A 23,796-nucleotide genomic window follows, 5' to 3' on the forward strand; every position below is an offset into this window, starting at 1 on the left:
CACTGCTTTCAGATTGGACTGACCTCTTTAACTTTCTGGATGTTAATGAGGACTGGACGCAGCGTTCAAAGATATGTTGTCTTTATGAGGCAGTTTAGCTCATGCATGTCAGAAGTTTCAGCCAGTTAGTACGGCTGTTCTTTGCTTATATGAATTATATTTAATATGTCTGATCAATCATGACTCTTGCTTGGAATAATTATGTTTACTAGATAGCCTGGTGCATATGTTGCTCCTGTGTTCACTGACCGTGGGGGCATCACTATAAAGTCCTCACGCTTTTTTGGCTTCGTCACTTGCATACACATTTCTCTGGATTCTCTGCATCTTATAATGATGTTAAAAAAAGACAGATGGTGAAATCCCAACATTATTTACAATTTTGCATCATTCTTAAATTGTTATTGCTACTCTGTATAATTATTTGCCCACACAGACTTTCACTGATCCCTTCTTAAATGTGAAATGTGTTTTTATACCCAATGCTGATAGTGACCTGTTGCTTAGTTTCAACATTTGATATGTTGTCTTTGAACGTTTCACGAAAAAGTATTTGCATATCTTTGCTTTTTTTTTTTTTTTTTAATTTACATGTTATGAAACATCTCACCTTTTGAGGAAATGAGGTTTTGGAGATTTTGAATTTAGGTCTTCCACCCTCTTTCTTAAGGTTATGATTATTTGTCCCACCACCGGACATAAAGTGCGAATATGAACAAAATACTAAATGTCAGGAGGAAAAGATACAATCCCCCATATACAGTGTAGAATAAATAATCTTTTTAATAATAAATGAAAATTGAATAGGTTAAATATAGTAGTTCCCTCAGGAAAATACCATAAAACCGTAAAAACTGTTTTTCAGCTCCAAAATTATTAAATAAAAGTCTGAGAACTTGAACTAGTTTTTAAACATCCTTTATGCAAGAATGTGTATTTCCTCCTACTATATATTCAAGAAATGATCAAAAGATCAGATATTTTTATGACTTAGATTATAACTATATTAATAATTTTCACTTACAAGAGAATTTCTGTCCTACGTGCTGGTATATCAGTGCTTCCGTGTCTTCCACTCTGTGTGGCATTAGCAGTACATCAGGTGATGTGTGTTGGGAGAAGGGCAGATATGAGCCACCCTAATTTACAAGCTACAAGTAATGACCTGGGGGTCACTTATGGAAATCTCTCAATGTAAATAAGTTTTAGAGATGGTAATTCATCCCTTCGTAGATAATAGACTCCCCCCCCCACCCCCACCCCCACACTTTGACAAGCTAATTCCCAGCCAAGCGTGTAATTAAGACCAGAGTCGGGCATGCTGGGAATGCAAAGCGTGACATGACAGTGAAGCAGTGGTCTGAGCCATCAGTGCCGCAACAAATCACCTGTCATCACTGAATGTTACTGACCAAACACAGTCTACAATGAATTTGATGAGCCAGGTTTGGATTGAAGCAGAGGGGAGATGCATTAGTAAGTGATAAACGGTGCATCGTTGTCAAATTCAACCTCTGACACAAAATGTAAATGTCACATGCATGAGAGGGTTTATCAGCATTGGGCTGTGGCAAAACATAGATATTTTAAAACAGTCAAGGTTTGAAGTATCAGGGAGAAACCTCCAGTCGCACTGCTGGACTCATTTCATATCACTATATAATCACATCACTGCTGCAGAAGTGCCACACACACCTGAGGAATTGTTACTGAGAATCTCAGCAGTCCACTGCTTCTGCTGCTACATGTACAATGTTATGTTCATCAGGGTCACATCTACCTTTCTTTTGTGGCTTATACTGTAGATGAGAGCTCACGGCACTGCAAATTAGAGAAAACACAGGCAAATAAAAAAAAAAACAGCTTCATCAGTTTGACAACACAGATGCAGCATTAAGAAACGCACTGCAAAAAGCTACAACACAACCAAATTGAGAAACGTGCTGCAAAATGCTACATCACAACAGACATAGTTCTGGGAGCATCCGAAAATACACTTACAAATCTAAATGTCCCTCGCTTTTTAGTTTCCCCTGCAAACGTTGCTTTGGCCGTTGGCTACAACCGTTCTGGGTGACAATTCTAATTTTTAAATGTGTTTGTTGTTGCTCCCAGAGGCATTTCCGTTGTGTTGCAGCTTTTTGTCGTGTGTTCAATCATTTGTTTGTGTTATTTCTTTTGCGACGCCTTTTCTTAATGCACCCGATTTAAAATAAAAAAAATGTAAATAAGAACACAATTAGCTGCAAAACAACAACAACAACAAAAAAAAAACAGTTGTGATTGCATATATCAAATGTTGCAACTGACTAATTGAATTTGAATAATTTTGAATTTGATGGCAACAACACAGGCTTGAATAATTGATATTATAAAAAAAAATATACAGTCACTGGCCACTTTACTAGATACAACCTCTACAAGGCAGCAGCTCTGCCATGAATTCTACTTTTACAGTGTTCTCAGTTTTAAAGTTTAAGGTCAAGGCAACAAGACAACATTTCGTGCCATGTTTGGATCTCATGTGTTTTACCTCCACACCACAACCTTTCCCTAACCTTATCCATCTTGTCTTGTACTGAAATGCAACCGAAACCATGTATTGTTTATAAGAAAACAAACGCATAACAATGAATGATAAGGACCTAGTGAGCCCAAGTACATGCGGAGCAGGTAACCACTGGACGATAAGGTGCTGACAACTGAGAAAGGCAATTCAATGGCGTGATCACATCGGAAACAAGTAAACTTAACATATCGATGACTCACTGACCAGTGATCTGTGCTGCTCTTTGACATTTAAGCTGCAAACAAGTAGTCCACAGGAGCAGTCGAGTAAGGGGAAATCTAGTTATTTCATCCTGGATGGTATCATTGTCTTGGGGCAGATAGAAATATTGGTGGCCAGATATACTTGTGCAGCCTGCTCAAGTATATTGTATGTGTGGGAAAAACACTGAAGTCTTTCCACTGGGTTGGTTTAGTTTATTCAGCCGTGATTGTCTTTACAAAACATGCATTCTGGGATAGATCTTGGTGATTTGGCCATTTCACCAAAATTGCTTCACTTCCCGGCATCATTTACAAGTCTAGCAGACACAGGACACAGAAGGTTACAAATCATCCATTAGCCACTAAATGTGTCTGGCTGAATGTTGAACAGGAGGAGTGAACTAAAATATTAAAAATGTGGGCTGTAACACTAAAACGATGACCTTAAAAATGCAAAAAAAATTCTTCGCGGAGTTAAGCAGAGCCAATAAGCCATAATTCTCCGTGGGTTTGTCAGTGTGAGTGACTGCTTACATATATTCATATGATCAATAGTAAGTAGAAAATGTTTCGGTTGACTGCTTTACAGCCACGAATGCACCACCACACTTTTTCCTCCATGTCAATGCACTGCAGGGCCAAGTCTAGTCTAAAATTACCCTTCATGGTCTGTTTATTAACAGATTCTACATGGGGTTTGTCTTCAACACCCTATACTCTGCTGTCCAAGGAGAACACGTTCAATAGCAAGGTGTCTCTGAAGCCACAGCTCGGTGCCATTTGGCCAAGGCTGAAGAGAGACTGTGTCCGTGTTTCAGAGCATTCAGAGCAGAGCAGCTCAGCCTGAGAGGGGAAATGGAAACACTCTCCCCTGACTGGAAGGAGAAGTCCTGTAATATCCGGTCTCTGGCTGCCTTAATGAAGAACTGATGTTTCTCACTGTGTCTCAATAAAACGTTCCTGTGCTTAAGGTTTAGCGCGGAAGAAACCTACTAATCAGCCTCTATTCTTGCATTTTAAACAAGACGTAATTAATTAACAGCTACTGAGCCATTAACTCAGTCTCTTTCTTCTTTAAAGAAGAGAAAACTCCAACCCCTAAGAAAGCTCTTATAATGCCTGTGTCTTACTGGAGCCTCTCCTCTAACCTTTAAGCAGCCTTTCTGGGTTAACTCACATTTCCAGGTGAGTCCTCCTGATTGCATGGAAGGATTTCTGGCAGCTGTATTAAAATCTCCTCAGGCAAACACCTGAGAGAATTTTTATTTTTGAAGCACCAGTCCCTGAGGAATGAGGTCCTCCAGCCTGAGCTCAGTTCACTTTGAACTCCACTTACATTTTCTGGTTGTTCCTCTGCCATTAGCGGATCCAAGGTGTTGTTAAACCCCTAAAAGGAGAAACGGCCCTGATGTGTAGATTATTAGAAAAGATGTGTTTCATTCAGTGCCCAACCAGACTGACCCTGGATGTGCTACAGATTTTGCTTTACTTAGGTATCCGTTGGTCTCTCCACATTTCCGGGCAGCAATAAACCCTGTGAGCCCTTTTTAAAAGCCTGAAATGTTTACTCAGATACAGTATGTCGTGAACCAAAGCAGTAAACCCTACATATAATCCCAGCCGTTCTCATTTCCGAGGCATCAAAAAGCAACGCTCTGTCCGATCACTTCTGCGTTAGACGGTGACGCTTTGGTTACCCGCTCGCGTCAGCGATTGACGCTCAGAGCTGTCAGTGTAGTTAAATGGAAACCAACAAGCTTCAATATTTTATGCTTGAAGCAACGATGTGGAATACGAAGTGAAAAAGTCTCATAGAGAGGCTGACGGGGGATGGTACACAAACGGGACACAGGACTATTCAACAGGAAAATGGGGTCCTACTGTAGCACGAGATGTCGTGCACATTAGTGATGATCGTAACACAATGTGGTGCATGTGGTTACTATAGTAAAGCTATGTGTCGATGTCACAGGTCCTTGCTGTGGTGTCACAAAGTGATGCTCGAGGAGCGTCCAACACCAACGCCAAAGTGCACCTACAGCATCAATACCAGACGCCATTGTTCCCAGGGTGTCAAATAGTGGTGCTCCTGAAGCGTCCAATCGTAACGCCAAAGGGTACCAGTGACCGATACGATACACCAAAGGAAGTGTCCCAGTTTGACGCCATAAGAGCCTCAAATTGTGCGTCAAAGCCTTGGATGCGAATTCATGTTCATAATCCCTACTAGTCCAAATAGGATTGTACAGTAACTGTATTGATAATACTTTCTAAATTAAGCACATTTAATTCTTCCTACCATATATACTTCCCACTAGGTCTCTCTGGATTCCGGGCTCTGCTTTTATAACAAACGCGAGCCCCTATACTATAATCACACATGAGGTGCTGAAAAATATTGAATTTTATGTAATATCATTATTTAATTTTTAATAATTTTGTTGTAAAAGAGCAACATGAGTTAGATTAGGATTACAGCTTAAATAGGCGAGAAAGGACCCATGAAATCACTCTTTTGTCCTTCCCTTAAAAAGCAGAGCACACTGTGCCATGACACTCTGACATTTTCATGATGAAGAGAATGATAAAGAGTCGATGAGCCACAAGAGCCGCCCTCAAGAGAATACTCAGCCTTCTGTGTGTCCGTGTGCAAGAGGCGTGGAATAGTTATGAGTAAAATCCCCGGAAAAAGAGCCTGAACATGGTTTCTGTGTTCCATGACAGTGAATTCAATCCATTTAATTCTATGGAAATCAGCTCATCATATTTTGTCTGTGATTCTCATTAATTTAAGTCAGATTGAAAGAGTTTTTGGTTTCCTGTAACTTCAGCAACAAGTGTAATCTGTTGATAAAGGTCAGCGAGTGTAGGCTTTTGTAGGTTTGAGGAGAGTATTACCCAGAAACCGTATCAAAGGAAATACTGGGAACATCCTGTGAAACATCATGGGAGTAAAGATCAGAGACAGGTCAGGAAGCTGTTTGTAAAGTGAACTTCTCATTTGCAATTAGTGCAAAGTAAAAAAAAAAAAGGTTTTAAAAAGTGGTCGAAGCTCTCGGTAGCAAAATGCTTTTCCTTCCTTTTTAGTTGCTGGAGGCAATGTTGGCTATTAATAGACATTAAAATATTAATAGTAGATCAGAGGGACTCACACATGCACAGGTAATGAGATTTTAACAGCAATAGCTCTGATTTCGGACATAATGCCCTATTTTGACTGTATCATCAGGGAATCACAGGTCACACGCTTCAAAAAGTCGCCTGGGCAGGTGGTGATTATTCACACAGTTACCTAAGTATTCAGATATGTTACTTGTGTAGATTATTTACATGTAAAAACTGCAAGAAAACACAGTTTTCAAGTAAGTATCAAACGAATGTACTTAAAAGTATCAAAAGTACTAATTTCTCTATCCTCAGGTACATTCTGGTTCTTGCACTTTTCATTTGGTTCCTCATTTAAATGACGTCCATCTCGTATCTGAGTGTTTTTGTTGGCTGACTTACAAACCACCTGGGTGTCATGACAAACTCTCCGCTATGTTTTCGATTGCTGCTGTTCTTCAGGTACTTTATCCTGTTGTGACTTCGCTTTATGATCTATTCATCATACTGGGATCTGTTTTGTAGCCGGAGCATGTAAAGTGGGACCACGGCCCCCTTTTTCTCTGCTAAACCAGCTGAGATAAAGAATGCGACAGCCTTTAGTGCCATCGTCACCCAGTAGGACAATTTGCTGCATGCAGCTTGCTCTGCATGCAGTTTTGTGTGTTAATTGGTTCACCTCACCTACTTTTTCCCGGTGAAGTCCCAAACAAATGCCTGCTGTGTCAGTGCCCGCACTAAATGTCCATAATGCAGAATTCTAGAAGTGCTGTTGAGGCAGTATCAACAGGAGTGATGAAAAACCATGAAGGCTGTTTTTATGTCCTTCTTGCACTGGACTCTTCAAACATTACATTACTAAAAATTAATGCATAAACACCTTGTTGTGGATGATTAACACGAAGAATGAAGAATGAAAAAGAACATCCAGCGCTGACGCTGAGTCACTGTAAAAGCTTTCACAAAGAACCATCGCATTCGGCTTAAATCCGGTTTTCCTGCTTGCCTCTTCACCAGCAGTCTCCCTGCCTGTGTGCTTACTCCAGATCTGTCCATAGCGTCCTCTACTGTGTCTGAGACCAATAACAACTCCTGCATGGACGGGAGCATGACAGACATTCGTTTGGGCTGTATGTGTGTTTATTGTCATAGACAGCGCACACACACCCTTATGAGTCACTGCACAGACCATGCCGAGAGCTTAACTTGGACCATATGGATTCAGAGCCAGAAGGACATTATGTGCTTTGCTTTAGACCCCGGGAGTCAGGCCATGACCCTCATTACTTCGAGCTGGATGGGGAGCTTCCTCTCTCATCCCATGTTTGCCCTAAATCAGTTTTGTGCTGGTGCAGTCCCTTGTATTTAACCGTGAGCACTGTGAGCTCACAAGTTAGAGGTGTTCAGTACATGTGGAAACAGCTCTTTAACTATGAATATTACTGACCCAGAGTCAGTAGCTTTTAGCAGTGGAGCTCCAGCACTGAGTGCACCATTCAACGCAGTTTTATCTCAGCAAACAGTACAATATACAGTCTGTGGTAAATACATTCTGTTAGCCTCCGATGCTAAGGTACGAAACAACGCAGTTTCCATGTCCAAAACATAAACCTTATTAATTTAACCACTGGTAAAAAGGTCATCATCTTTAGTGGCTTTCTATAGCATGACGGTTAATTACTGCACTTCTCAGCGCAGAGAGTTTCAGCTTCTTTTAACTCATTGTTTGGGTTTTTATGGCCTGCAGCTTTACTAGTTTACTGCACTTTCACTGCTCTCAAGCCTCTAAAAAAAATCATATTGTAAAGTGTAGTCGGTGTTTCTGCTGCTCCCAACGTATCCAAAAATACAAATCAATACTGCTCTGGGAAGTCTGAGGTTAATGTTTGCACCATGCACTGCTCCACTGTAATTACTCAAATCAATGTGATTTAATGTGGCCTGTAATTATTATCCAAGTGATACTTTTATTGTGTATTTGTATTCACAACTATCAAATTCAGAGTCGGAGGAAAAGTAGTCCACTTGCGTCAGAGATGTCATGTCTGAATAAAAAGGTGACTTAATTACATTACTCTCACCCATTATGTGTGTCCAAAGAAGGAAGAATCTGTCTGCGACAGCACTTCTTTGAATGTGGCAGTCCCAGCTCACACATTGTGCTCAGCTCGGCCAACACCGATCTACCTTTAGCTGAGGCACTGTCCCTTCGCTTGTACCCATTAATGCCCCATCAAATCCCCGTCTGGCTGCCGTCAACCAACTGTCATGCTGTTCGCTTCCTATAAACCAATCTGTCACGCGTAGACAATGTTTGAAGGAGGCTGTGGTGTGTGCTGTTTACAGCATCTACATCACAAGATACTCTGAGAGATGGGGGTCAACTACAGAACCACTGGACTATGGATGCATCTGTTTCTCTGATTTCATTTTTCATCTGCACAAGCCTGATTTGATTGTAATTGTTAAAGAAATCAAATGATGATACTGTAGTTGTTGAAGCGGTTGGTGTAAGTTAATCCAGACATACTCAGCATGAAAACAATGTGACAATGTCTAAAGGTGATGAACCTACAGAGAATTGCCACCTGAAATGGCGACTCCGCTTGAGCTGTGGAGCAAGTTTTACCTCATGGTTTACTTTCTTGGTGCATTCATTTACTCTTTCAGTTCATCTCGTTGTTATGTCATTTTCTGCTGCAGCGAGCAGTTGTTTTCTTGCTCCACATGCTCAGCACCACATAAGGAGTCAGACACAGGTATAGACTAGCTGGCGAACACAGAGTAACATTTAGCAGGTACTGGTGTGTTGGTTTGGACCAAAAGCAGGACTAAAACAAATAGATTATGTTCATGAACCTGACTCAAAATGAAACAAGCAAAGCAAATGTTGGCTAACATGTATGTTGCGTCATTGTAAAAAGTAACCGTAGGTCAGTGTTGTGCTTACAAGTCGTTTTTGCTGCCATCATGTGGCCGAAAACATCAGTGGTCGCAGCTTTAAGGTTCTGAAATGATTGTGTTTAAAAATAATTCCATAATTGGCTTAGATTTGGAAAGTAACAATGTTCTACCATAGCAAAGCTTATTTTGGGAACTTTAGTTTGATAAACTAATTTAATTTCTGTCAGTGACATTTCAGGCAATACTCACATTAGGTGATCAGTACCATGTCCAAGCGTGTTTGGTTAAAGTCTGCCCATTAACTCAGCCTTCCACCTTTTTCTCCTGCTTTGTTGAGTTGGCAGCACGATTTGTATCATTGTCTTGCTGCATCATTAAGCTCCTCACAATTAGTTTTGAGACATTTCTCTTTGAATTTTGTAGACAAAATGTTTCCATTATCTGTAACCACTTATCCTGACAGGTCTCCAGTCTATGTCAGGGCCAACAAAGAGAGACAAAGACAGACAAACAACCTTTGACCCTCCCATTCACACCTACAGGTAAATTACAGTCACCAATTAATCTAACTTGAAGTTCTTTGGACTGTGGGAGGTCACACGGGCAGAACATGCAAACTCATAACAGAAGGGCTGCAGCCAGCAGAAAATCAGTTTTTCCTCCAAATATTGTCCTTGGCATCACTTTAGCCGAAGTTAATCTCAGTCTCAGTGGTTACACCACCCAAGGTTTGTACAGTGCCTTTGATTGTTTTCCCTCTTTTCTCAGATTCAAAGAGCCTTGCCTTTTTTTTTTTTTTTGGCTTTTGATTTATCCTTTTTATCAACAAATGCTGTCAGCCAGGTAAAGCCAGGTAAGGCTAAAACAAGTGTAGTTATTTAGAGCTTTGGTTTTAGCAGAGGGAACAGTTTTAGGCCACAGTTTGTGATTCCACAGATTCATGCAGGTCATTTTAAGTTTGCTTCAAAAAAAAAAAAAAAAAAATTCAAAACATTTCCTTTATTTTTGTCTCTTGTAATAAAAATAACTTGTCAACAAATTGTATTTATTGACACTAATAATATTGGTCATTGACCCATTTGTTCACCTCTGTCCACATTGTTGTTCCACGGTATAACACCATCATCTGACGTCCTCCATTGCTACATAATTACCACAGCGCCACAGGGCTTTGTCTCCTCAATGTAAGCCTGTCTGATGCTGTTCTTCTTATTGGTAGCATGGCACCAAAACCTTGGGCCTGTCCTGAATTCTTAGATAACAGATAAATTATGAATCAAGGTCGAACCAATATTTTGCACTTATCGTGCCAGAGTTTTCGGCGTGATGCATAATGCATTAAACAAGAAATGCAGTTCATCTTATCCAGAGCAAACTTTCTAGGATCAGGAGTTTTGAGAGCTCGCCAACTGCAACACTTCACACATGTGTGCAGCTCTTCAAATGCAGTTAATGTTGCATATCTAATTGATTACAGGGGTGTTACCGCAGTTGCAGCCCCTGGTCAGAGAAGCATCCTCTGCGGTCCACAGGCTGTTGAGGAACTGATGCTACACCAAATAGGTGGGTGTGGGTGGGGGGGACTTTCTTTTTCCCTCCACTCTTCCCCCTCACCCGCTCACTCGCTCTCTCTCTCTTTCTGTTGAAGATTGTAGCGATTGTGCTGCAATATGTCGCATGGCCACTGTCAGAGCTGCAGACTGAGGTGCAGCTTCTCCCGTGCTTATTAAATCAATGGCGTGTGCCTCTCGAAGCCGTGCGTAAATGTACACGCGTTCATCACAGCGCTGAACACTGAACAAAGCAAACGCATGTGTTACTCATCAAACAGATCAAAAAGACTCCTCTTTGATCCCACATTATGCATGTGCCTGCTTTAATGCTCGGTAGAAATAAAACAACTCTTGTGTATGTTACAAATGTGTGACCTGGACATCTATTCAAAGAAAGGCTTTGATATTTATGAGGACACCCTTATCAATATTCATGCTCTAAAACTTATCCGTGTTTCCTCTCTTTTGCTGCATTGCTTGTATTTTCAGGGAGCAGGGCAAATATTTCCCTACTGGCTTTCTCTTTTTGCTTTTCACATTCACTGCATTGTAAAGTCTCAACAGGGCTTTTCACAGCAGAAGTTGAAGTGGCTTGCGGGTGTTTTAGCACAAGATTGAAGTGAGAAGCTATTGAGCTTGTCTGACTGTTCGCTGGGCTGAGTGAGGGATCTGCCCCTAGACATTTGCACTACAGTATCCTGCTGACTTGCTTGCTTGCTCACACTGCCATAGAAACAGGGTTCCTGAGTGCAGTGGAGGATCAGTCTGTTCAGGAGCAAGCAAGGGAGAGGATCGGGAGGACAGGGTGATAGGGGATAATAAAAAAGAGACACCAACAGAGAGAGAGACAGAGAGAGATTGAGTGGAGGGAGAGAGAGAGAGAGAGAGTGAGGGATCAAGAGAGGAAAAGTGAGAGACGCTGTCACCGGTGAGTACATAGCTGTCACAGCAGATTGAATCAGTGGTTCCAATCTGATGCTTTGAGCTTCTTGTTTTTCTTCCTCTTTGTGCTGTGTTTTGGGCGATTGATTTCCCTGGCTTAGTTTCAGTGCAGCTGAGGTGCCGTGAAACAGGTTGCAGGTTGTCCGTTTGTTGTGGGATGTGAGAGACGCACGGTGCTTTCCGCTGCTCGCAGAGGCAGATGCAGAGCAGCGTTGTCTCTCTATTTGTTAATCAGTCATAAATACTGCTGTAACCTCTACGTTTGCAAGCTTTTCGCCGTGTGTATTTACTTTTGAATAATACATGCTGCTATAAAGTACTTCTCTTTTTTTTTTTGGCAGCCGGGCTATATCATACTCTTCTCTATCTTTTATGAAGCACCATATTAATATTTGATTAGAGTGGATGTGTGCGGCTGCACTTTCCGTCTTACACACCTCTGCCCATGATATTGCTGCTGAAATTGATGAGCTATTGACTTGTTCTTTCTACAGCTTTTATCAATTATTGAACAACTGAAATAATGCTCTATGGTCAAATCTCCACCTGTGCAGAAGAGGTGGAGGGACTTACTCAGCTGCATAGCGTAAAATTTTGAGTCAGGTCGCTTGCTTTGTGTGGAAGTGCACGTTTTCTACTTTTGCCTCTGTCTGTTTCTGTTTGCACATGCTTATGTCACTTTTGCTCCCCCACCCCAAGCCCCCTTCCCTCCCTCCTCCCTCCTGCTTGGTTCGATCAACGTGCATCATGACATGTTGATTAAACGCCAGATCTGTTGGTTCTAATAGTGGTGGAGATACAGCAGGGCACCCTGCGCCTCGTGTTAGTCTTGAGTGCGGGGAAATTGTTTTATTCGGATCCCGGTGTGGCACGTTGTCGCTCAAAGTTTAAAGTACTTCCAAGGTAATAGAAGCAAAGATTCCCATCTCGAATTTATCAGAAAGTACCCTTCGGAAATATCGCTTACAAAAATGTACAACCTGTTATGTGGAGCCGAGCGTTAATCCTGCGTAGCTTTATCTCTGTGGTTCGTTTGGATCCCCTGCCTCCCGTCACCTGTTCCAACAGTGCAGTTATGTTTCTTCTCCCCCACCAGCAGCTGTAGCTTTGGGAGAAAGGCTGAATTAAACAAATCCAACCAAGCTTATCAGTTTTCTGTTGGCTCCTGCCATGACTGGGCCCCAGTGGCCCTTCCGGGCAGGCTGCGCGCGTGTGCGTGTGGTGGACGCGTGTGCAGATGTACATGGCTACAAAGCACTTGTGACTGAGTGCATGCATGCATGTGAGTAATGTGTAGTGAGCAGCGCTGACATGATTGTGTGTGATCAGGGTAGCCGCAGGGGCCGTCGGTTTTTCTCTGTGAGCGGATTCAGGGTTCCTTGGCGTTTTGTCCTTCCTCTCCTTTCTCCCGTGACACATTTTATGACTTCTTGTTAAAATGACACTCATCAAGGGTGGACTGTAAAATGTCCCTGCATGGTGGCTTAGTGTGTGAACAATAGTGCACCGTGGTGTAATAAAGCCAGGAAAGCACACAACTGGGAATGTAGGCTGAGATACTGCTGAGCTCTCTGACGGGCCCCAGTAGGTGCAATTTGTTTCAATACAATATAAATTTGGGGCAATATTTTGACAGCTCTGTAGCCTGGATCAATACCCTGACTGTGTGTGAGGGGAAACAATATTGCTCTTGTAAACAAGAGGATATGACAATGATCGCACTTGTTTCGGTGGATGCACCTAAAGCTCATGTTAAATAAAGAGCCTGAGAGGAAAAACTTGTCTTCATGAGTTGACCAAATGTTACCACTGTGAGAAATAGCTCTGCAGGGAAGAACTGCTAGTGAAATGCAAATGGATGTTTGGCGTGCGGAGGGTCGGATCCATTTTAATAAACATGGATTTGAATGAATCCCTTATTGAATCTTTCATTCACGATCACTCTTAAATCTGTGTTGCCACTTTCTGACACCGAGACAAAATGTTGGCTGATGATGATGTTGCATGCCAACGTGCAAACTCAGCGACTCAGTTATTACCATGATAGAATGAACATGGCAGTCGGCCTCAGCAGGAGAGCACCCATGACAAACAAGTCTCTTATACACTGTCCAGCATGGTAAAGCAGGAACTTGTGGCATTTTTAAAAACTTAAGCTCGAGTGCACAGATACTGCCTGCTGGTGGTGTTACACTGTATCCGGTGACCTGTAAAAACAGGAGCTAGTCTCTTTTTCGCACTTGTCATGTTGTGGCACAGCTGTCAAAAACAGAAGTCCTCATAGAAGTCAGGTTAGGACTTATTTTTTGGAATAGGTCACAGATCTGTGATGAAAAATGTAATAACGCTTTTACTTGGGTTATCAACTTAGCATTGTCTTGCTTTTCTGGTTTTAATTTGGGCTTTATTATTTCCCTTTAACCTGTCATTCTTTGGATTTTGCTGTACATAATCTATGTTAAAATCATAATGATGGGGCAGATGGACTCAAACGCAGACCAAAATACAGGTACTGTGCGGTCAGCGCAGATTTATTAACAAGCAATGAAAGATGGTTCAAACATCACAGATGTTGGCCAGGTTTTCATTGTTAGTAGTAAAATAACAAAGAGGTGCACAACAAATGGAAAACACAGCCTTCTCCCAAAAACTACTGTTAGCAAGAAAACTAACAAGAAAAGCAGAGTCAAAAAAAACAAAAGACAGTCACCAAGTCAATAGGCCAGACGCAGGGATCTTAAAGATTCCAGCTCACATGGTAGCAAAGAGATGGGTGCGGAGAATGCAGACAATCAAGGATGGAGGGGGTATAGCTACTGGGCTGATGAAGATCAGGAACAGGTGAGCAGGGAGTGATCGGGGCAATGGAGCCAGAGTGGAACAAAGGACAGGCAGGGTATGCAATGGAGGAGGTGCAGGACCTGAAACCAGGGAGACAACGGCAAAATCAAGATGAAACAATTATAGCTGATAATTCACTATTAGATAAAGTTACTGTAAGTACAGTTACCTTTACAGAAAAATGTAAGGATTGAATTAGCTGACATTTGCTGAGTGGTAAAGTAGAACCTCATTAGTCATGGTGTGTGCAATAATGTGCCCTCACACATCACAGGAGTTGGCTTTTAAACTGTGTCCTGATTAACCAGTCAGATGGTCCCTCTCCTCTTTAGCCTCGATTTCCATGATTTCCTAAAAGAATTTCACATTTCGACATGTCAGACCACAGGACAGTCTTCCACTTCACCTCGGTCCATTTCAAACATGCGCAGACTCAGAGAGTAGACGGCAGCGTTTTCTAGATCTTGTTTATATATGGCTGTTTCTTTGCTTGGTGGAGTTTTAACTTATAAATGCAGAGATGAACTGTGTTCACGGATGATGGTCTTCAGAAGTGTTCCAGTGTGGAATAGTTGTGGATTTGTTGCTTTCTGAGGTTATGGTGCTTGTCCCTTGACTACATAACATTCTCTGGGTTTTCTAAATTGTTAAATAAAGGTAGTGCAGATGATGAAATTCCTCAACTATTTATCATATTATAATAGATTATTCATAAGTTATTGATCTTTCTGCCCTTGTTATATCCTTACTTTGAGAGAAACGGTGTCTTTTGCTGGCATCAAATTCAAAATGATCATACTGTATAGTTTGCAAAAATCTATCACTTTTTCTCATATTCACTTCCGACGTTGCCTTTGTACTATTTAAAATCAACAAAGGGTTTCAAACTATTTGCAAACCGAATTTTTTATTTTTACTTTTTCATTTCACATGCGCATGTGTAGTGGAGCTACACTAAATAAAGTGGCTCCACAGGAAACATTGTATCAATCAGTGATTAATTTGCTCCTTCTTTGTAAATGTAAATTAGCTTTGAAGCCGTTTCACTGTAACAATTACTTCATACATATACAATGTAAAGAGCTTCTGGGCTTATAAGCATTGTACAATAAATAGTCATTTATCAAAATGGCCTGGATCAACATAGATAAGCAGATGAGAAATGAGTGGATTTAGCTCCTATACTCTTGTAGGTAAACTGGCTTGCTGAGCAATGCTGGAGTTCCTTTTAACCCGATGAAGCTCCCATCCTGATAAAAGGCTTTGTGCTTGCCATTTTTCTTGTTATCAGCTAAGCTATAATACATCACGAATCAACTGGCTTCTGAGCGCACGGGTCCCAAATGTCAGGCCTCACTTGATTCCACAGACTCGCAGTGATGGATGCATCATTTCCTCATGCTGACCTGTTTTTGGCTGCCATTATTCAACACCATAAGGCCAAAGGTCAGGTCAAAGGTACTGCCCCTAGAGAAATCTGATGTGTTGGCATTTTCTCCTATGAGGGGCATTGCTAAGAATATTTCATGTGTCCTTGAAAAGTAAACTTGGGATGGAAGCAAAAAATATGAAAATTGGGAAATATGACAGTTGTCAGATAGTTAAATTGGCTTAGTAAAGAGGGAAACGAAGAAAAAGCTGATGCAGTAAGTCACCAGCTCCTTTAAATCTTACTAAAGCCTTTGATTCATGTTGCAGATTTAACAGTCATAGGTTGAACAGACTATATACTGGACAATAGAAAACCAGCCGAAACAACTGTCTTAGCCAAGAAATAGGTTGGTGCAGCTGCTCCTCCCCACTCTGAACCAGCCCCACCCAAACTGTTCAGTCCCTAAAGCTGTGATCGTAAAGAAATATGATAAATGTGTTCATAAGCTGTTAAGATCAAAGAAAAAACAATATAAATAGAGTTTGCCAACTTCGGTGGAATCTTCCTGTTAAATTAGTTGAAAAAAATAAACAATAGATATAATCTTGGGGTTGGCATTGACCCAGTTAGTATAGTACAGTGTATATCAGTGCTAAGCCTGTAAAATTGGGATGGCTTGTGTCAGAAAGGACATCTGCTGTAAAAACCTATTCTAAATCAACGTGCGGACCAATAATCTGCTTTGGCAACCTCAAGTTTACAGGATAAGCTGAACAAAAAAAGAAATCTACCACTACCTGGTACATTTAGTAAAACTGAAAATTGTTGTTTTAATATTTTGCTTTTCAGACACATTCATCCAAATACATTTTGTCAGCTTGACATAGTCTGGCAAACCAACTGCCAGACTTTGTGACCTTTGGATGTGTTGTTTGGACCAAGCCGCACTGGCCTTTTCCCGTTTTGTAGATTTGATGCTAAGCTAAGCTAATGTCTTCAAAGTTTGGGCTGAATTTAGTTCTTAAACAATAACTAGTTCCACCTAATCTAAATGATGCACCTAAATGCATTTCCACAAATGTCAAGTTACAGTTTAAAAATGTTTCTACAACAACACTAGATATTAATATAATACATGTACACATATTTATTGCTGCGCTCTGTCTTTTTAACCCTATTAAATTTCCATCGCCCTCACATCCTCTGGTAAACAAGAAACATTTTTAACAGGCTCCGTTGAATGTGCGAAAACATATTACCATTTCAATTATGTTTCTCCCACATATTTTTCTAAACCTAATCAGAGGCATTAAGAGGCTATAGTGTAGCATCTTCCCATTTCCTCCACATCATTCACTTCCTCTCCAAACAGATGACAGGGTAGCTGCTCGTAATATTTATTTGTCAAGATTAACAATGCAATATTTCAGGGCAATGGAGCATTTTGACTGAAGCAAAAGCTTTCATCACAAAATTCCAGGCACTTATAACTTCTGACTGTAATGGATGTACAGAATAGCACATCCATTTTAAATCCCTGCTGATGAAAATTTCTAAAACTTAAATGAGTATTTGCTATTTCTACAGGGCCAGTTTTATTTTAATGCCTCTGGAAACTAAATCATCAATATGACATACAGGAAGCATGGGTCAAATAAAAAAAAAGGTTGTTCACACTTGTAATGTCATAGATTTTCTGACTTGTTCTTTATTTGATCTCTCATATTTAATATATATATCACTCTCTGTATGGTAAAACTCATTAGCTACGGAATGAAGGTGAGTCTGAGAGACAAGGCTGTGGGCGATGATAGATTTGGCCCAATGCTAAGTAAAACAGTGAGGTAAGGTCAGGTCATGTTTATGCAAGAAATGAAAAACGATTCATTTTAGGCATAGTTTAGCTCATAATTATGGTCAAATAAAATTTGAATGTGTACACTGTAGTGTACAGAGACAGTCAGGACAGAAGATGCAGTGCGAGTGCAGATCTGCACCTCAATTGGCTTCATTGTTAAATAAACCAAGAGAGAAACCAGTGTGCAAAGACGCTGTCAATACTAAACATAGGTCAGCTCACTTCAAGGACAGAGTCACAAAAAAAAAACCCTACTAAGGTCGATAGGTTGTAATAAAATGTTGCAGTGGGCCGGGATACACAGACAGTGGAATTTAGATGACTTGTGGACGGATGATTATGTACACAGAATAGATCCTTGCTTTATTTTAAAACATAAAACTAGTAGCATTTCTATATCTGTCACAGACTTCAATGAACCCTGTAGTTCATTTCTAATTTCATAGCTAATTTCTGACCACTGGTTCCTTTTTCACTTTTAACTAAAGTTTCATGGGACTGGGTTTCTCGTAATACCCACCCTCAGTATTTGGGCCTATTCCCCCTTTGAATTGTCTACCTGTCCTCTGAGACCACTGCTTCACAGCTTTCTTTTGTCAGTACTTTTGCTGACTGGAGTCTTGCATTCTTAACTTCCCCAGCTTCTGTATCTGTGGGGAAGTTGCTTTTGTCTCAGCTTGATGCATTGGTCTTCTGATGGTGTGGTCACGTTTCTGCTCCGCTTGATGCGCTTTAGATAAAACTCATCCATTTTTCACAGAGTGTGTTAGAGCACCGTGCACTGCCCAATTACAAAACTTCAATCTAGTCATAATTTCACAGTGGACAGGCTGCTCTTTGCTTAGAATAACAATTTGACTTCTGACACTTTCACTTCTAGTGCCATATTTAATACTGATACACTCATACGTGCAGTAGAAACCAGTGGTCTGCTAAAAACCATGTCCATTAGAGACGTCACATTCTCCCAGTTATTCTTTCACTCGCATCATATCAGTCTTTGGATCAAGTAGCTCCTGACAAATAAGGTGTGCCTGAGTAAGTAATACAGCTGATATTTCAATATGTCAGTTGAAACGGTCAAAAATCAACATTTACTGTATAACAGCTAAATACACAGTGAGCATTGGATCATATTAGTTACTGGCAGAAACCGGGAAAAGAAGATTGTAAAGGATCAGTTCCGGGCCCAAATAAACTGGATCAGATCCACCCATAGATGACAGTTTACCAAGGATGACTGAGCACAAGGCTCTGTGGACTGAAAGTCTTCCCACTGCGTTTATAAATACAGTTTATGAATATTCCAGTTTCTTTAAGTTTTCTTTTTCCTTAACTTCCTGAGGGTACAGAAGATGATTTCCCACCAGTCACATACAGGAGCTGATGCATTTTCATTTGAGTAAACAAGACAAATCTCCAGACATCTCGTTTGGCACGGCCTGAAATACTGTGTCAGTACTTTATTCAATTTAGACTTCATCTACATTTCTGTAGATGAGTTTTTTTTCCTTCTATGTAAATGGAAATATACATTTTTTATCTTTCTTATTATTATTATTTTGTCTTTTTTCGATTAGTCATACTTCCACACTGGGTTTATTTTGAACCTTTTAGTACTGATATGCAAAACAAATTATTTTAAGAGAATTTTATTGGTTATTCATCTGCTTGCCATAATGTAAAAATATGCACATCCCAATTTTATAAAGCTTCAGGTAGTGTTGATATTTATTTTCCAAATTATACATATTTTCCCATTTGACAAGCTAAAATCAGTTGCTTGAAAAATGTGTTTTAGTTTTTAGTAACCAGTAATATAAGGTTTCCTTTCATCAAATGTTATATTAATTTACTTCTCTCACTTTCATTGAGTTTATTTGACAGCTACATCCATTCTTCATTCCAACGTTTTCAATTCTTCACGTATTGAACTTCTTGTTTTACACATTTTCATTTCTCAGATGCTAAGTAACTTTGTAGTGAGTCAATATTTATCTGTTGCTTGGTGTAGAAAAGCCAAAAGTGTTAATGAGTAATAGATTGATTTTCCAGTGCCCGTCTCTCACAACAAATGTAAATTTGGTAGATATCTACTACTTGGGTTCTTCCCTTCCTTCCGTTTTTCTTTCCTGTGAAGCCCTGCAGCCTATTTCAACATTAGTAAACAGCCCCCATGAGTAAAAGGAACCTGGCAGGCAGGAAGCTGTGCGACAGAGATAGGGGCTCGTGGTCAACAAACAGGTTAATTGTGTGATAGGTCCAGATGCTAACAGTGGACTGAGCTCGACAATCAGAGCCCCATGGGAGGGTCCCCCCCCCCCCCGGCTCGGCCACAAAACACAGCTATCACATGACACTTGACACTGCACTGTAAAACATTGGAATGAAAAATTAGTTCAAATCAAAAGGGATTGAATTTTGTAGTGAGTTTAATATTTGAACTTCCCTAGATAGATGACAACAGTTTTCTGAAGCGTTTGGAGGATTAGGAGCCGTGGAGAAGGGAGACCGCACTTTGATTAACTTCACACTTATGGAGGAGATAACAGCTTTCTGAGAGTCTCTCTTGGGTGGATTATTGAGTGTCAGGGCTGGCACATTGGACCACCCCTCTGAAGTCCATTAGCAAACGCAAGTCTTTCTGTAGTGAGACTGAGGAACACATGACTACATAGAGTATGAGCCTTTTGGGTTATGAAGATTAACTCTGCAATGTCTCCAGTTAAAAAATGTAATATGATTAGTGTTGAATATGTCTTTATGAGTTATATTTGAGATTAAAAGGTCCTCACTTAAGAAATACAACAACAACAACAACAAAAAAATGCTTCAAAATCCAGCAATGTCAATAATGTTGTCAACCAACAGAAAGTTTGGGATAAATTAACATTAATAAGATAATGCTTGGCTGCACTGTGTCATAAACTGCAGGATCTGCAAAACTAATAGTTGGAAATGTGCAACCCTGTTACAAAGTCAATCAAGTTCTTGTATTTTTTTTTAAACCACACCACATTATTTCCTAGTTTTAACCAAGCGCTGTGAGGTCTACACAAAAAATAAGTAGTTTAACACCACTGCAGTCACCGGCAGATCGATATTTTTATGGACAATAGTTTTTTTTTTTTACTGGTATGATCAATATTAATGTATTTGTAACTTGTTGTTTTTTAGTAAATATTAACAAGTTGTCATTATAGTGCATCATTTGCATCTAAGTTGCCTATAATTTGCTTTTGCAATTTAGAAATGTCAGTTTTAGCAAAATGCAAATGTCCAGGAAAGATAAACTTCCTGGGTCATGTGGAATTTTAAAAGCACTTTTCCCGAGTATTTATTAGACACCAAGTACTCCAACCTAAACTACCATATACTGTAAGTAATTTGGCCCTAGTCTCTCACATGATCCATAGGAAAGTGCTCCTATGTTGACTGATGTGCCAGACCATCATTGTTATGGAAGCAGACCTAATTTAAGTTTCAATGATTTAGCTGATTAATTTAGTTATACTGAGACACAAAAACCACTTGGTTAGGTTACGTGAAAATTCACATTATGTCCCTTTTAACTACACAAAATAAAAAAATACAAAAAACAAATATACATGATCACCTTGAGCACGCCTGACGTTACCATTTCTCATCTGTCACTGTTTGACAAGTGCTATTCGCATGTACAGGAGCTGCCCCACCCACTGTTAGACAGAGAGACTGCATCAGAAACACCACAGCTACAACTTCACATTCCCTAATCTCACCCAGTGTGCTTTTCAAGTGCTTCAAGTGCGGACTGAGAGGCGGTCAGCATTTCTGCTCGGGGTCACTCGCACTGTCGAGCTCTGCACAGGTGGCACAACAACATTACATCATAACAAAAGCTGCATGAAAAAAGTGGCGTTAAAGGTAAAGTGCTATACGGCCTTATTATCACTTCTACAGTTACAGCCCCAACTGAAATGTTTACCCACAGCGAGAGACATTAAAAATAGTTTTGAAAACACGACGACTAGCAAAGCAGCAAAATCTATCCACATCCAGCTCCTCTGCCTCCTTCAGCTGTCACTGAGTTTCAGCTGAGTTCAGTTTCCTACACATGACATCTCTGTTCCCTATTTCGACAAACTGAGATAAAAACAAAAAACAAAAAAACTACCAGCCTCCTCTAACAGACAGCTCTAAAATATTTGAACATATTTCCACTTGGCCTTGCAGGTGGAAACTGTCAACTAGACAGAATGATTGAGCATACAAACAAGGGCAAATACATTTAAGTGGATATTGCAGAGCAGGTGCGTCCCCCAAATCCTTTATCTGTGCTGCTTCGTTTGACGTAGTATGCAATATTCAGCTTTTTTTGCTTAAGGCTGCTAAGTTCAAATAATGGGAGAAAGTTATCTATTGTGTCTTTAAAGCTTCTGTCCCCTTTTATCTTTATTGCCACTGCAGCTGGGTACTCTGAGTGGAAGTTTACTCTTTTCAATGCAGTAGTGCTGAAAAACAAGTGAATGTAAATGCAGGCAGCAAGTAATAAGTCTGTTTGTGTTTTAATTAAGGATAGTTAATAGGAAAAAAATCATGTTGAAGGTAATTTAGAGAGCTTTCTTATAAACACTATTTCCCATCTTGCTAAAGTGTGAAAGCATCATTTTTCTTCACAGCCTCAGCTTCCTCTCTACACCTCTGGCTGCTCTGCTGGGGTATAATGTCCTCTTTGCATGTTGTGGGGCTTCAGGCTTTGGGGATCTGGAGGATTATGGGATTTTCTGGTCGCTCTGAAAAAGACACCATAGGATACAGAAATCCAAAAATGGCTGAGGCACCCACATCAAGATTAGAGTGTGTTATTTCCCCCCCTTAGGCGAAGAAGAAAGGGGAAACCACTGTCGGCTTTGAAACAAATGTTTTTGGGAAACATTTAAATACAAATTGAGGAGCTGTAGTAGACTCCAAATGCCTGTTTCTGCTGGAATCAGTCAGAACTTTAATGCACTTTTCCAATTTTACCAAATGTCATTGCCTGTTGTGTAAAAGTTTACTTTTCCCAAAACCACTTTAATTTTCTGTGGAAATTACAACTATTAATATCAAGACAACGTCACAGGATCCGGTTACACTTAATATCCGGGCTGAAATTACCTACTGCAATTTATATGGAACCATCACTGCACCATGTGTGTGAGGTTGAAGTGTGCATGGTGCAAAAACGTCTCGGAAAATATAGATGTGTCAGAAACACTGAAGACAATTTGTCATTTGGAATAAAACTGAAATCTCAAAGACAGACATTTTACTTTTAAAAGTTTTGCCTCATCCGCATTCACATGGTTTTGCAGCTTTCCTCTTTTCCCAGCAGGAATATGAAATGTCATGCCCATGTGTGACAGGCAGACGATGAATAATTGTAGTCTACGGGGGACGGGCGGCACAACCACTCACCACCATCCTCAGACCTAAAAGATCACCAGTGTTAAGGTCATTACTTAAAAACAGTAATGTACACATGCTCTTAAATAAATAATGTATAAATATATAAATCTGTTTCAAAGACATCCTATCGTGGTAAGTTACAAATATGAATTGCCTCAAAGAAACTACGTTGATGACACCATTCGATGATGACTGGCTTAAAGGAAGATGCAGGTTTTCTTGGCAGATGAACTGCCTTAAATGAGCATAACACTAAATTATCTGATGTGTTGAAGCAGAGGTTATACCTCATCAGGACTGATCGTCATCTCCAATCAGTGATCGGACAACCTGTTCCTCCGCAGAATCAGCACAAGGCTGCCCAGGCTAGAGAGCCTCTGACGCCATAGGATACAGTCTTTATTGTAGGCTAGTGGTTCAGGAGCTACATCTCTCACCTAGACTCCAATTATTCACTGAGACTGAAGCTGTATTCACCACATCTAAAATCAAGTCATTTATCCTCACTGCTGCTGAAGGAGGAGTGCGTGTATTTTAAGCACTGCCGTTGCTCTTCATCATGATGGGGTGAGCGCGCCACTCTTTAGTCAACAGTGTCCTCAAGGCTTCTCAGCGGCAAATGGTCAAACTTTATATTGTACCTTTCTGCCTTATTAGCACCCAAAGCACTAAGGTTTGCAAGCACAATACTTCCTGAGCCAGGGCTGCTCATTACAGGGCTTCACTGTAATGAGCTGCATTACTGCAGTACAGACACATGTCATGTACTTTGTAACTATTACACCCAACATTGATGATTACTGATTGTAGTTAAGGACTGTACAAAAATGGCGTGGATGTTGAATTTGATGTTTTTCAGGCCCTGCGTAGAATTATTAAAATACTTGAGCAAACACTAGGTTCTAGCATTTCCATCTCAATGCAGCGGAGTTTTTTGACTTTTTTTTTTCCAATTTAAACTTTACCAGTGTTAGGTTTAAAATTAATATCAGATATTACTGTTTATTAAAAACAGGGGC

At 40.3% G+C, this 23,796-nt stretch overlaps 2 protein-coding genes across 2 annotated transcripts in view; one reads left to right on the forward strand and one right to left on the reverse strand.

Moving 5' to 3' along the window:
- syt6a (synaptotagmin VIa) overlaps positions 1 to 23,796 on the forward strand; it is a 58,034-nt gene that overhangs the window by 13,511 nt on the left and 20,727 nt on the right. The gene's annotated exons all lie outside the window — the stretch shown is intronic.
- The window catches only part of olfml3a (olfactomedin-like 3a), a 41,708-nt gene continuing 29,182 nt past the window's right edge, over positions 11,271 to 23,796 (reverse strand). The window contains exon 4 of the mRNA XM_067527869.1: positions 11,271 to 14,197. The gene's annotated coding sequence lies outside the window, so the exon portion shown is untranslated. The remainder of the gene's footprint in view (positions 14,198 to 23,796) is intronic.

This window comes from Channa argus, chromosome 13 (genome assembly GCF_033026475.1).
Source record: "Channa argus isolate prfri chromosome 13, Channa argus male v1.0, whole genome shotgun sequence".
In the NCBI taxonomy this organism is placed as follows: domain Eukaryota; kingdom Metazoa; phylum Chordata; class Actinopteri; order Anabantiformes; family Channidae; genus Channa; species Channa argus.